The sequence below is a fragment of the Oryx dammah genome, unplaced genomic scaffold, assembly GCF_014754425.2.
Source record: "Oryx dammah isolate SB20612 unplaced genomic scaffold, SCBI_Odam_1.1 HiC_scaffold_12, whole genome shotgun sequence".
Taxonomy (NCBI): domain Eukaryota; kingdom Metazoa; phylum Chordata; class Mammalia; order Artiodactyla; family Bovidae; genus Oryx; species Oryx dammah.
The window spans coordinates 70401288-70411279 of NW_024070196.1; positions in this window are offsets into that span (position 1 = coordinate 70401288).

The window sequence follows — 9992 nt, forward strand, 5'->3', positions numbered from 1 at the left end:
AGTGCCGTGCAGCCATCCCCACTGTCTATTTCTGAAACTCTTTTAGCCTCAAACAGAAACTCTGTAACGGTCCTAGTATGGTCGTTTGTAGTATTTGATTTTTTTAAATTGCAGTGTGGTTGATTTGTAATATTAGCTCCAGGTATGGACATAGTGATCCAGTATTCTTACACATCACCCTCCTTTAAAGTTGTTACAGAATAGCGAGTGTGTTTCTTTGTTCCCCTCCGTGTATCTTTGTCCCTCGTCTGTTTTACACTTAGTGAGTCTGTGTCTCTTGGTCCCGGGGCCCTATCACCCCCTCTCCCCTCCCTCCTCCCGTTGGTAGCCGCAGTGTGTTCTCCACACCTGAGAGTCTGCTTCTGTTTCATTATATACATTTCTTAATTTTTTAGACTTGACCTGGAAGTGATAACGTAGCCTAGTTGCCTTTATCTGTCTGAGCCATTTCATCAAGCCTAATACTCTCTCGGTCCACACACACTGTTGCAGGTGGCAGAATTCCATTCTTCTTATGGCTGAGTAGTGCACTATTTTACACACACACACCACGCCTTCGTTATCTGTTCCTCTGTTGATAGACACTTACGTTGCTTCCGTATCTTTTCTGTTGTTAATAACGCTGCTATAACTGTTGGGGTGTACATGTATTTTTGAATTGGCATTTTCATCCTGTTCGTGGACGCAGCCAGGAGTGGCATTGCTGGATTCTGCCTTTAGTGTTTTGAAGAATCTCCACGCTGATCTCCACAATGGCTACACCAAGCTGCCTGACCAGCAGTGGTGTGGCAGGCCTCCCTTTTGTCTGCATCCTCACCAGCGCTGGCTGTTTGCGTTTTCTTTGATGACGGCCATCCTGCCTCGTTACGGCTTCGATCTGCGTTTCTCTGGGGGTCAGTGGTGCCGAGCGTCTTTCCGCGCTGGCCGTCTGTGTGGCCTCTTTGGGACAGTGTCTGGTCAGGTCTTCTGCCCATTTCTTAATAGTGTTGTTTGCTTTTTAAAAGCAATGGTTATGTATTTGGTTGCCTCGGGTCTTAACTGCGCATGTGGAATCTGGTTCCCTGACAAGTGGGTCAAACCTGAGTGCCCTGTACGGGGGGCACGGAGTCTAAGCAACTGGACCAGCAGGGAAGTCCTGGTGTTTGTTTGGTTTTTTAATATTGTGTGAAGTGTTTACCTGTTTTGGCTGTTAACCCCAATTGGTCACATAATTATAACTTGCAAACATTCTCTCCCATTTACTAAGCCGTCTTTTCATTTCTCAGCGCTTTCCTTTGTTGTGTGAAAGTTCTCAAGTTTAACTAAGTGTCATTCATTTACTCTCACTTTCATTCCTCTTGCCTTAGGGGCAGGTCCAGAGGGATGGTGCTGTGACTTCCGTCAGCATGTTCTGCCTGTGCTCTTTAGCAGTTTTATGGTTTCAGATCTTACATTTAGGTCTTTAATCCGTTTTGAGTTTATATTTGTAAATGATCTGAGGAAATGTTCTAGCCTCATTCTGTTACATGTAGCTGTCCCGTTTTCCAAGCAACACTTGCTGAAGAGACTGTCTTTTCCTTCTTGTATGTTCTCGCCTCCTCTGCTGTGGATTGATTGACCTCAGTTGTGTGGGTTTATTTCTGGGCTCGCTTTTCTGTTCTGTTGGTCTGTGTGTCCGTTTTGTGCCGGTCTGTTTTGATGACTGTAGCTTTGTAGTATAATCTGAAGTCGGGGGTGTGATACCTCCAGTTTGTTCTTTTTCTCTCTCACTAGTAGTGAAATTTACTTTGTTATTAAAAAAGAAAAAAAATCCTAGCAAACAAAAGTGCAGGACTGTATAGCTTTACCGGGGGAATTCTACCAAACGTAAAAAGAAGAGTTAATACCTATTCTTCTCAAACTGTTCCAAAAAATTGGATAGGCTAGAATACTGCCAAATTCATTCTACAAGATCTCCATTACTAAAATCAGAGAAAGACAATATAAAAAAGGAAAACTACAGGCCAAAATCTCTGATGAACATAGATGCAAAACCCTCAATAAAACATCAACAAAGTGAATTTAACTGTATACACAAGAATCAAATTTTGGCCATCTTCCTGGGTACGGGATGATGGATACCATCTAACCCCTTCATTTTGCGGACGAGAGAACAGACTCACAGAGGTAAGGTGGCTGCCCCAGATCGGGAGGCTCGTTGGTAGCAGTCCTCCCCGTCCAAGGGACAGTGTTCAGGGCAGGTCACACAAGAGGCCTCTTGCCCCTTGACAAAAAGTGGGGCTTGTGTCTCTCCTGGCCCAAAGGAGGTTTAGGAATCTCCCACAGGAGGTCTTTCTTGTATGTCTCAGATACCCGTCTGTCTAGTAGTAGGGAATGGGGACACTGCTCCCACGGATAGAGGAGCCTGGAAGGCTGCAGTCCATGGGGTCGCTAAGAGTCAGGTACGACTGAGCGACTTCACTTTCACTTTTCACTTTCATGCATTGGAGAAGGAAATGGCAACCCACTCCAGTGTTCTTGCCTGGAGAATCCCAGGGACGGGGGAGCCTGGTGGGCTGCTGTCTATGGGGTCTCACAGAGTCGGACATGACTGAAGCGACTCAGCAGCAGCAGCAGCAGCACCCTGGTAACAGTGTTTCTGTTTAGCTCAAACCATGCGGCAAGTCTTCAGGGCCAGTTCAAATCCCCACTTGATTCTTAACTCTTAGAAGCATTGTTACTTAAAGCCTATAATTAGCAGTCAGAGAGTGGTGTGGGCCTTTTAATGGCCGTGTCAGTTTCTGAGTTCCTTCTGCCCACTAGTGTAAGCTCTGGGAAGGCAGGAGCTGGAGGTTGGTTCCCTGTAGTATGTGCCCAATCCATGGGTCATGGTTGATTGGGTTAATTGAGCTGGGCTGTTCTAGGGTGGGGGGCGGAAGCGATGGTATGAGATGTGAGTCCCTGACAGAGTCTCTCTGTGCTGCCCAGAGATGCCGGTTGGATCTCAGAACATTGGAGCGGACAGAGGTTGTGACTGTCCCCCGTCACCGAGAACCACGAATGCCTCTCCCTTTGCTGTGCTTACCTGGTGTCAGTGACACCCTCATTCACACGGCTGATTACAGCTCACCTTCTCTCTCCTCTTCTCTACTGCCTCACCCTCTGTGTCAGCACCAGGCCTGGGAAAACAGTCGGTGCTCAGAAAGTACTTGCTGAGGGAATAGATCAACTCGTTTTATAGATGAAGAAGCAGAGGCCCAAGGAGGTCGGGCTTCTCGGCGACAAAGCTGGGACAAGCAGTCAGGCCTCCTGGGTCTCAGGCGGGTCTGCGACCGCTCCCCTTTCCTTTGCGTTCGGTCAGCATTGGGGTCTAGTCCAACCTGCTTGTTTCCAGAAGGGAAACTGAGGCCCAGAGAGGGGAAGGACTCGCCCACAGTCACAGAAGAAGACCACGCCAGAGCCAGGCTTAGAGCCGAAAGCTCTTGACTCCCAATCCAGCGCTCTTTCCTTGTAAAGGCGTAGAGAAAACAAAGCTGGATGGGGCTGATTGCCAGGCCCCTGTAGGAGGTCACATAGCCGAGCGGCTCTCAGAGTTCCTTGTCTATTCTTAGCCTGAACTTTTAGTGACTTCGGTCTGCAGCGGCTCTCCCCGCCTTTTTCTCAGCACTTGTTTTTTTGTGTATGTGTGGTGTGGGTTTTTTAATAAGGGGTGCTACGCGGAGGAAGTGGGCTTCGGCACCGTCCTGCCACAGGGGCCCTGAAGAGCATAAACCTGAGAGGGGCCCTGAGCAAACAATTAGCTTCTCTCCTCTGACGTGACCCCAGAGCCGCCCTTTCTGCTGCCTCTCACAGCTGTCAACGCAAGGCTGAACTGCTCACACAATGAGGAGGAAACGGCCAGAAGGAATTTACAAAGAGGGCTGACTGTTAGTATTGGCCGCCAGTGCCTCACTTTGATGAGGGCGGAGCTCTCCCGGAGCCACAGTCCCTTCTGTAACTCCCACGCCGGATCCCCGCTGCTCTGCCATTTATGTCAGAGCTCCTTTTCTTTCAAAACCCCCTTCTCCAGTTTGCCAAATGCTTCCTCTGGACAGGGACGCACAAGAAATTCAAGCAGCTACTGACTTTGGGTTACTTGGAAAGGACCAGAAACCCAGAGAATAGGAGGGAATCAGTGCTACAAGTTCAGAGGAGGCAGAAGCTGCCCTGGGCTGGCCTAGCTCAGAGAAGTCGCGGGGCTGCAGCTTGAACCGGGGCTGGCGTGTTAGCTGTCTGTTGCCGTGTAACGAATTACCTCAAAACTTGGTGGCTTAGAGCACAAGCATTCCATATCTCTCAGTTTCTGTGGCTGAAGAATCGGATCCAGCCTAGCAGGATGACCCTGGCTCAAGGTGTTCTGGGAGGTTGCAGCCAAGCTCCTGGCCTAAAGGCTCGCCAGGACGTAGAGGGGAACCCAGTCTCAAGCTCACCGAACGGGTCGTTGGCAGGCCCGTCCCTCGTGACACAAGCTTCTCTACGCTTCGGCTTCAGCCCGTGGAGCTGGCTCCCCCCCGGGTGACAGCAAGGGTGAATTACGAGGTACACCACCGCCCCTTGGTAACCTGATCCTAGACACACTCTCCCATCACTTCCGCTGACTCTTCACCGGAAGCAGCCACGAGGCTTAGCCCAGCGAGAGGCAGAGGCCGTTGGACGCCGTATCAGGGGCTGCCTCCCCCAGCCTTGCCAGATGGGCAGGATGTAACGAAGGCACAGACAGGTTTCAGGTGGAAATGAGAGCGAAAGCACAGAGGCCACCGAGGTTTGAGTGCGGCGGCTTGGCTGGAGCAAAGCCTTAAGCAGGGGTGTGGGCAGTAACTGGAGAAGCTGTCTGGGCCCAGATTGAACTGGGTTTAAAAAACACACCGGGCGCAGTTTTACTTCTGCCCTTAGGCTCTTGTCTCTGCCGCCCCACTCCGCGGCGAGCTCTGAAGTTTGGGAACCACTTCTGCTTCACGCTCAGTACGTCTCTGCGATTTACAGCGGAGGTTGGCAAGTCGTGGTGATCAGGAAGACTCAAGTGACAAACCCTGTGAAGTCAGTGTGTCAGGAGAACGCACAGTGCCCGATGCCTTCATCCTTTCAGGATTCAACAGAGTTACTTGTGGAGCTCCTGATCAAGATTTAAACTCTGTCCCTAAAAAAAAAAAAAAATAAATAAACACTGTCCCTTATGTCTGAGGTACCACTGTGGAAATTCATAGCACACAACCAAGAGGGGAGCTGGGCTTTGGACTACAGTCCGCGCGGTTGCAAAGAGTCAGACACAGCTTAGCGACTAAACAACGAAAGCTCTTTCATCACCTCATCGTTCTGTTGAGCCTCAGAATCTTGGTGCCTTGGCAAGAGGGGACCGGCTTGGTGTCTAAGGGCAGACGGAGCTGGTCTCCCTCAGCAGCGCGGGAGCTGGACTAGACTAGCGCAGCCGGACTGGGCAGGCTCCTCACGCTGGTGCTGACCCCTCGCCGCGCCACCTGCTCCGGTGGCCGGCTGGAGCGCCTCTCCGAGCTGCCGTCTGCATTGCCCTTTGCTGTGAAGGGAGGCAGAGCCTATTCTGGGGGAAGGAGTGGAGGAAGAAAACTACCAGGTGGTGGGTTTGGTTGGGGCCGCCCCAGTCTGGGAGCTTAACCGGTACCAACTCCTTTCTCCCAGTTCGGAGGCTGCAAGGGTCGCCGAGTCGGCAGGCTGGGTGTCTCCTGAGGCCCTCCTCCCGGCCTCGTGATGGTGTCCTCCCGTCTGGAGGCCTTTCTTCTCTGCTCACACCCCTGTGTCTTTTCCTATCTTACAAGGTCACCGGTCCTGTTGGGTGAGGGCCCCACATTCCTAACCTCCTTTAACCATAACAGCCTTGTTAAAGGCTTGTCTCCAGGTACAATCACACCGGGGGGTAGGGCTTCCTCATACAAGCGAGAAGGGCCCAGTTCATTCCATAAAGGGGGCCAAAGTTTATCGCACACATACCTTGTGTCCTGTCATCTGGGTTCTTCTAAGGGAATGATAACCTCCCGTTTGCAGAGATGGTGATTGATTATTCTTCTTGTTTCCCAAGGCTTTCCTTGTATTTATTTTTAAACTCAATCTTTGGCGTGCTGGGTCCGCGTCGGGCCCGCCCCCGGGTTTGTGGCTTCTCCGGGGCTGGCGCCTCTCGCTGCTGGACACAGGCTCCAGGGCGTGCGGGCTCCGCTGATGTGAGTGGGCTCAGCAGTCGCGACTCGCAGGCTGTAGAGCACAGGCTCGATAGTTGTGACCCACGGGCTCAGTTGCTCTGTGGTTACGGGATCTTCCTGGATGAGGAATCGAACCTGGGTCCCCTGCCTTGGCAGGCAGAGTCTTACCCTCCTTACCACCAGGGAGATCCTGATCCATGGCTGTTAAAGACGCTTCACAGCCACCATCCCCCATGACGTTACAGGAATCTCCCGGTTAGTAGAGATGATGTTATCTCTCGTCTACAGAAGGGGAAGCCAAACTGGGAGGGTTCCCGGGTTCCCAGGTTCCCGCCCAGTTACAAAGTGTCTAGACTCTGGTTTCCGGATCCTGGGCCTCTCTCTGTCCCCTGCCTTGGTGTAATCTGCCCTTGACCACTCAGGACCAGCCCCTCAGCACCCTGACCTGGATTCTGACTGCCCACTTCTTCCTCCTGCCCACTCCATCAGAACCTACGCCCCACCGTCAAGCCCTTCCGTTTGGTTATGAAAGCGACAAGTAGCTGACTGAAGCAAATGTCAGGAATAATCTGTGTGGACTTGCTGGCACAAGATTACTCAGGAGGGGTCCTAGCCATGGGTTAGCAGCCTGTGATACTTTATAGTTTGTGAAACACCTTCTTCACATTCCATGTCTAACTTGCTTTCACTCTCACAAGGATTCTCTGCAGTGGATGCCACTGTTATCCATACTGTTTAGACTCAGCGATGGGGACTTAGCCACGAGTCACTCAGGTGAGGTGCAGAGGCTGGGCTTGAACCAGACGCTGGGTGCCCTCTTTACTCTGTCTTCCTCCACCTCCGAAGTCTGCCAGACAGCTCAGAACAGTGTTTTGTTGCGCGCATGCTCTCCTCTAAGTGTTCCAGCCTGTGGCTCGCACCCTTCCCTGCTCATTCCCTCCTGACCGCCTCTCTGTCGAGCTGCCACAGCGCTGGGACTTGAGACTCCCCTCCATTCCTGCTTAGCTGAGGTGACCGCAAACACATGTTCCCTCCTCACGAGGCTTTTGTTTCTTCATCTGGGATTAATTTCATCGACTAGGGCCATTTTCCAGCTTTAAGAGTCTTAACAAACTGGTCGTCTCTATCTTCCGTTTCATCCGTCCCGTAAACCGTTATTGAGTATCTGCTATGCGTCAGGCCCCGTGCTACGCACTTTCCTCCCATTTTCTCATTTCTTTTTAAAATAAACTTGGACCTTTGAGTTTCTTACCAACAGAACACAATAGCAATAGAAGGGAAAACCCGAGAATGAAAAAGAAGAAGAGCTTCCTCAGCAGGTTCCTGCACTCCCGCCCCACCATGTGAATGCATAGGCCTGGGGGACAGCAGGTCAAGACGGGCAGGGACCCTGCCCTCAGGGCGTACACCTTCTTACCTGCCAGGATTGCCCCTGGAGGCATCCGGTCCGGGCACTTCTAGAGAAAAGCTCAGTCGTGCCGATGAACGACTGAGGAAGCCAAGAAGAGGCACCGGAGTAAGACGTGGCGAAGAGGGGGCCTGGGGAGCTGGGTCTCTCCATCCCGAGTTTGGGGCTTTTCTTCCACACTGTGCCTTGCACTGTGAGCTCTCCCTTCTCGCCTGTGCTGAGACGGCGGCCTTTCTGCCAGGTGTTTCTGCCGCGATAGGGGCCTGTGCTGCCGCGGATTTGCTGGCTGACAACAGGCCTCATGGGTCACCATATCGACGCGCAGATGTCCACTTTCCACTGGAACTTGAGACACAAGAGGATGAGGAACAAAGCCTGATGCTCGGGCCTGAGCCCGCTCCCAAGCAGGGCTTCCTTCTGGTCCTTTCCATGCTGCTGGGGCCAGTCTGCTAGCCCTCCCTAGGAAACGGCATGCTTCTCTGTCCCACTCACTACACTTCTGCCCCCTGCTCTTCTCCAAATTAGGGCCTGAAGTAGCTGTCTGTAGATCTAGGCTCTGCTTACTCTGTATCCCACAGTCATTTGCTGAAAAAACCTTCAGCACTGCTCGCATCTGGTCTCTCAAGGAGACATTCCGAGATTTGGGCCACTGCGGGGACAGCCAGCCCCGGCGTGGGGTGAGCCCCATGCTCCTTTCCGTGTGGGGCACCCTCATCCATGTGTCTTCATAGAAACAGCAGCCTGGTGCCTACGTGTACACGAACAGCTGTTTGCACTGTCGGCCCTCAATTAGTGTGAACGTCACCACACTCATTTTAAAAACTGTGTTTGATCAAAAGCAAACCGGCATGTGATTTAAAAAGGCAGCCTCTACAGCCCTACAAGGTTTATTGAGACGGAGCGTGCTCCTTGGCCTCCCTGCACGCACCCCGTCCACACTCTTCCTTCCCTGGAGGGACCATTTTCAACCTGCTTAGCTCATTCTTCTACTGACACCTGTCTATAAACATTAACAGCAGGTGTGTACCGCCGCTTCCTGGCTCTTCAGTTCGGGGGTTGTCTGTTGAGGCCCCACGGCAGGACGCAAGGACTCGTCCGCTCGCTCCCCTACACGCATGTGGGCGTCCTGTGCGCCCCTGTCCCCACCACAGTCAGGGAGCAGTTGTGGGGAGGCTGATTGCTGTGCGCTCGTCCTCATGACCGAGCCGAGCCACGGGGTGACCTAGGATGGCTTTTCCTGCCCAGCGGGTCTCTCTGGTTTGATTCTGTTTTTTTTTCATACGTTTAGGTTTCTCAGATCGCAGCACTAATCACCTCTCAGCCCCGCCAGGTGTCCAGATCTCTCGGTGTGCCCCTGGAGGCCCCCTTCTCTCCTGCATGGCTGCCGTCTCGGGAGCCCCCACCCCTTACCGTCAGCCCGAGGTTCTCTTGCCTCTGTCTTGTCTTGGACCACCTGTTTCTGGATCTCATGCCTTCTCGGTCTTTGCTTCCTTCCCTCTTTTTGATGACTCCTATTTTTGGAAACTTCTGAGAGTGCATGAAAGGAAGTTTTTTTAAGCCTTGCATGTCTGAAATGTCCAGCTCCCGCTTGATCAAGTGTGGGATCCTAGATAAGAAGTCACTTTTGCCTCAGAACTTCGATAGCAAGGCTCCATTGTCTTCTAGCCTTCAGGGCGGCTGTGGAGGCCACGCCTTCTTTGCATGTGACCTGGAGGAGTTCTTTGTCTTCAGCATCAAGGATGTCACCAGGTCACACCTACCGTGCTGGCCACTTGATGGCCCTTTCAGTCTGAAAGCTCACGTTCTATGATTCTGGAGTATTCTCTTGAGTAATTTTATATCCTTCCTTGTAGTTCTAAATCTCCTGTGATTCAGCTGTTGGGATGAATTCCTCATCTGTTCTTTCCTTGTTTCCTTGTCTTTTTTATCCTACTCTCTGGGAAATTTCCTCAATTTATCTTCTAATGCTTTTATTACACTTTTAAATTTCTGATTCTGATGATATATATTTTTTTCCCTTTCCAAGAGCTTGGCGACTTTTCCCTAAAAAAAAAAAAAAAGTTTTCAGTGGAGTTTTAGATATACTGAAATTAGATGCAGGTGGCTAGCCCACTGTTTTTACCCAGTGTCTCTAAATACATTGGTTGTCTCACAGTTCCTGCCTTCTGTTTGTATCAAGCCCATTAGGCTTTTACAGTGGTGCCCTGCTAGTTAATGTATTTGGCCCTCTCAGCCTAGAATGCGGTGTCTGTATAGAACCTTGGGGTCGTCCGGTTCATCCCCATCCCTGACAGAGAGGACACCCAGTTCTCAGAGACGGGACGTGGCCTCTTGGAAAACGCTTGTCTCTGCCAGAACTCACCAGGGTGTGTGAGAGGAATGGTTTGGCTACACTGTACTCTCGTACCGTGTTTGTTTGG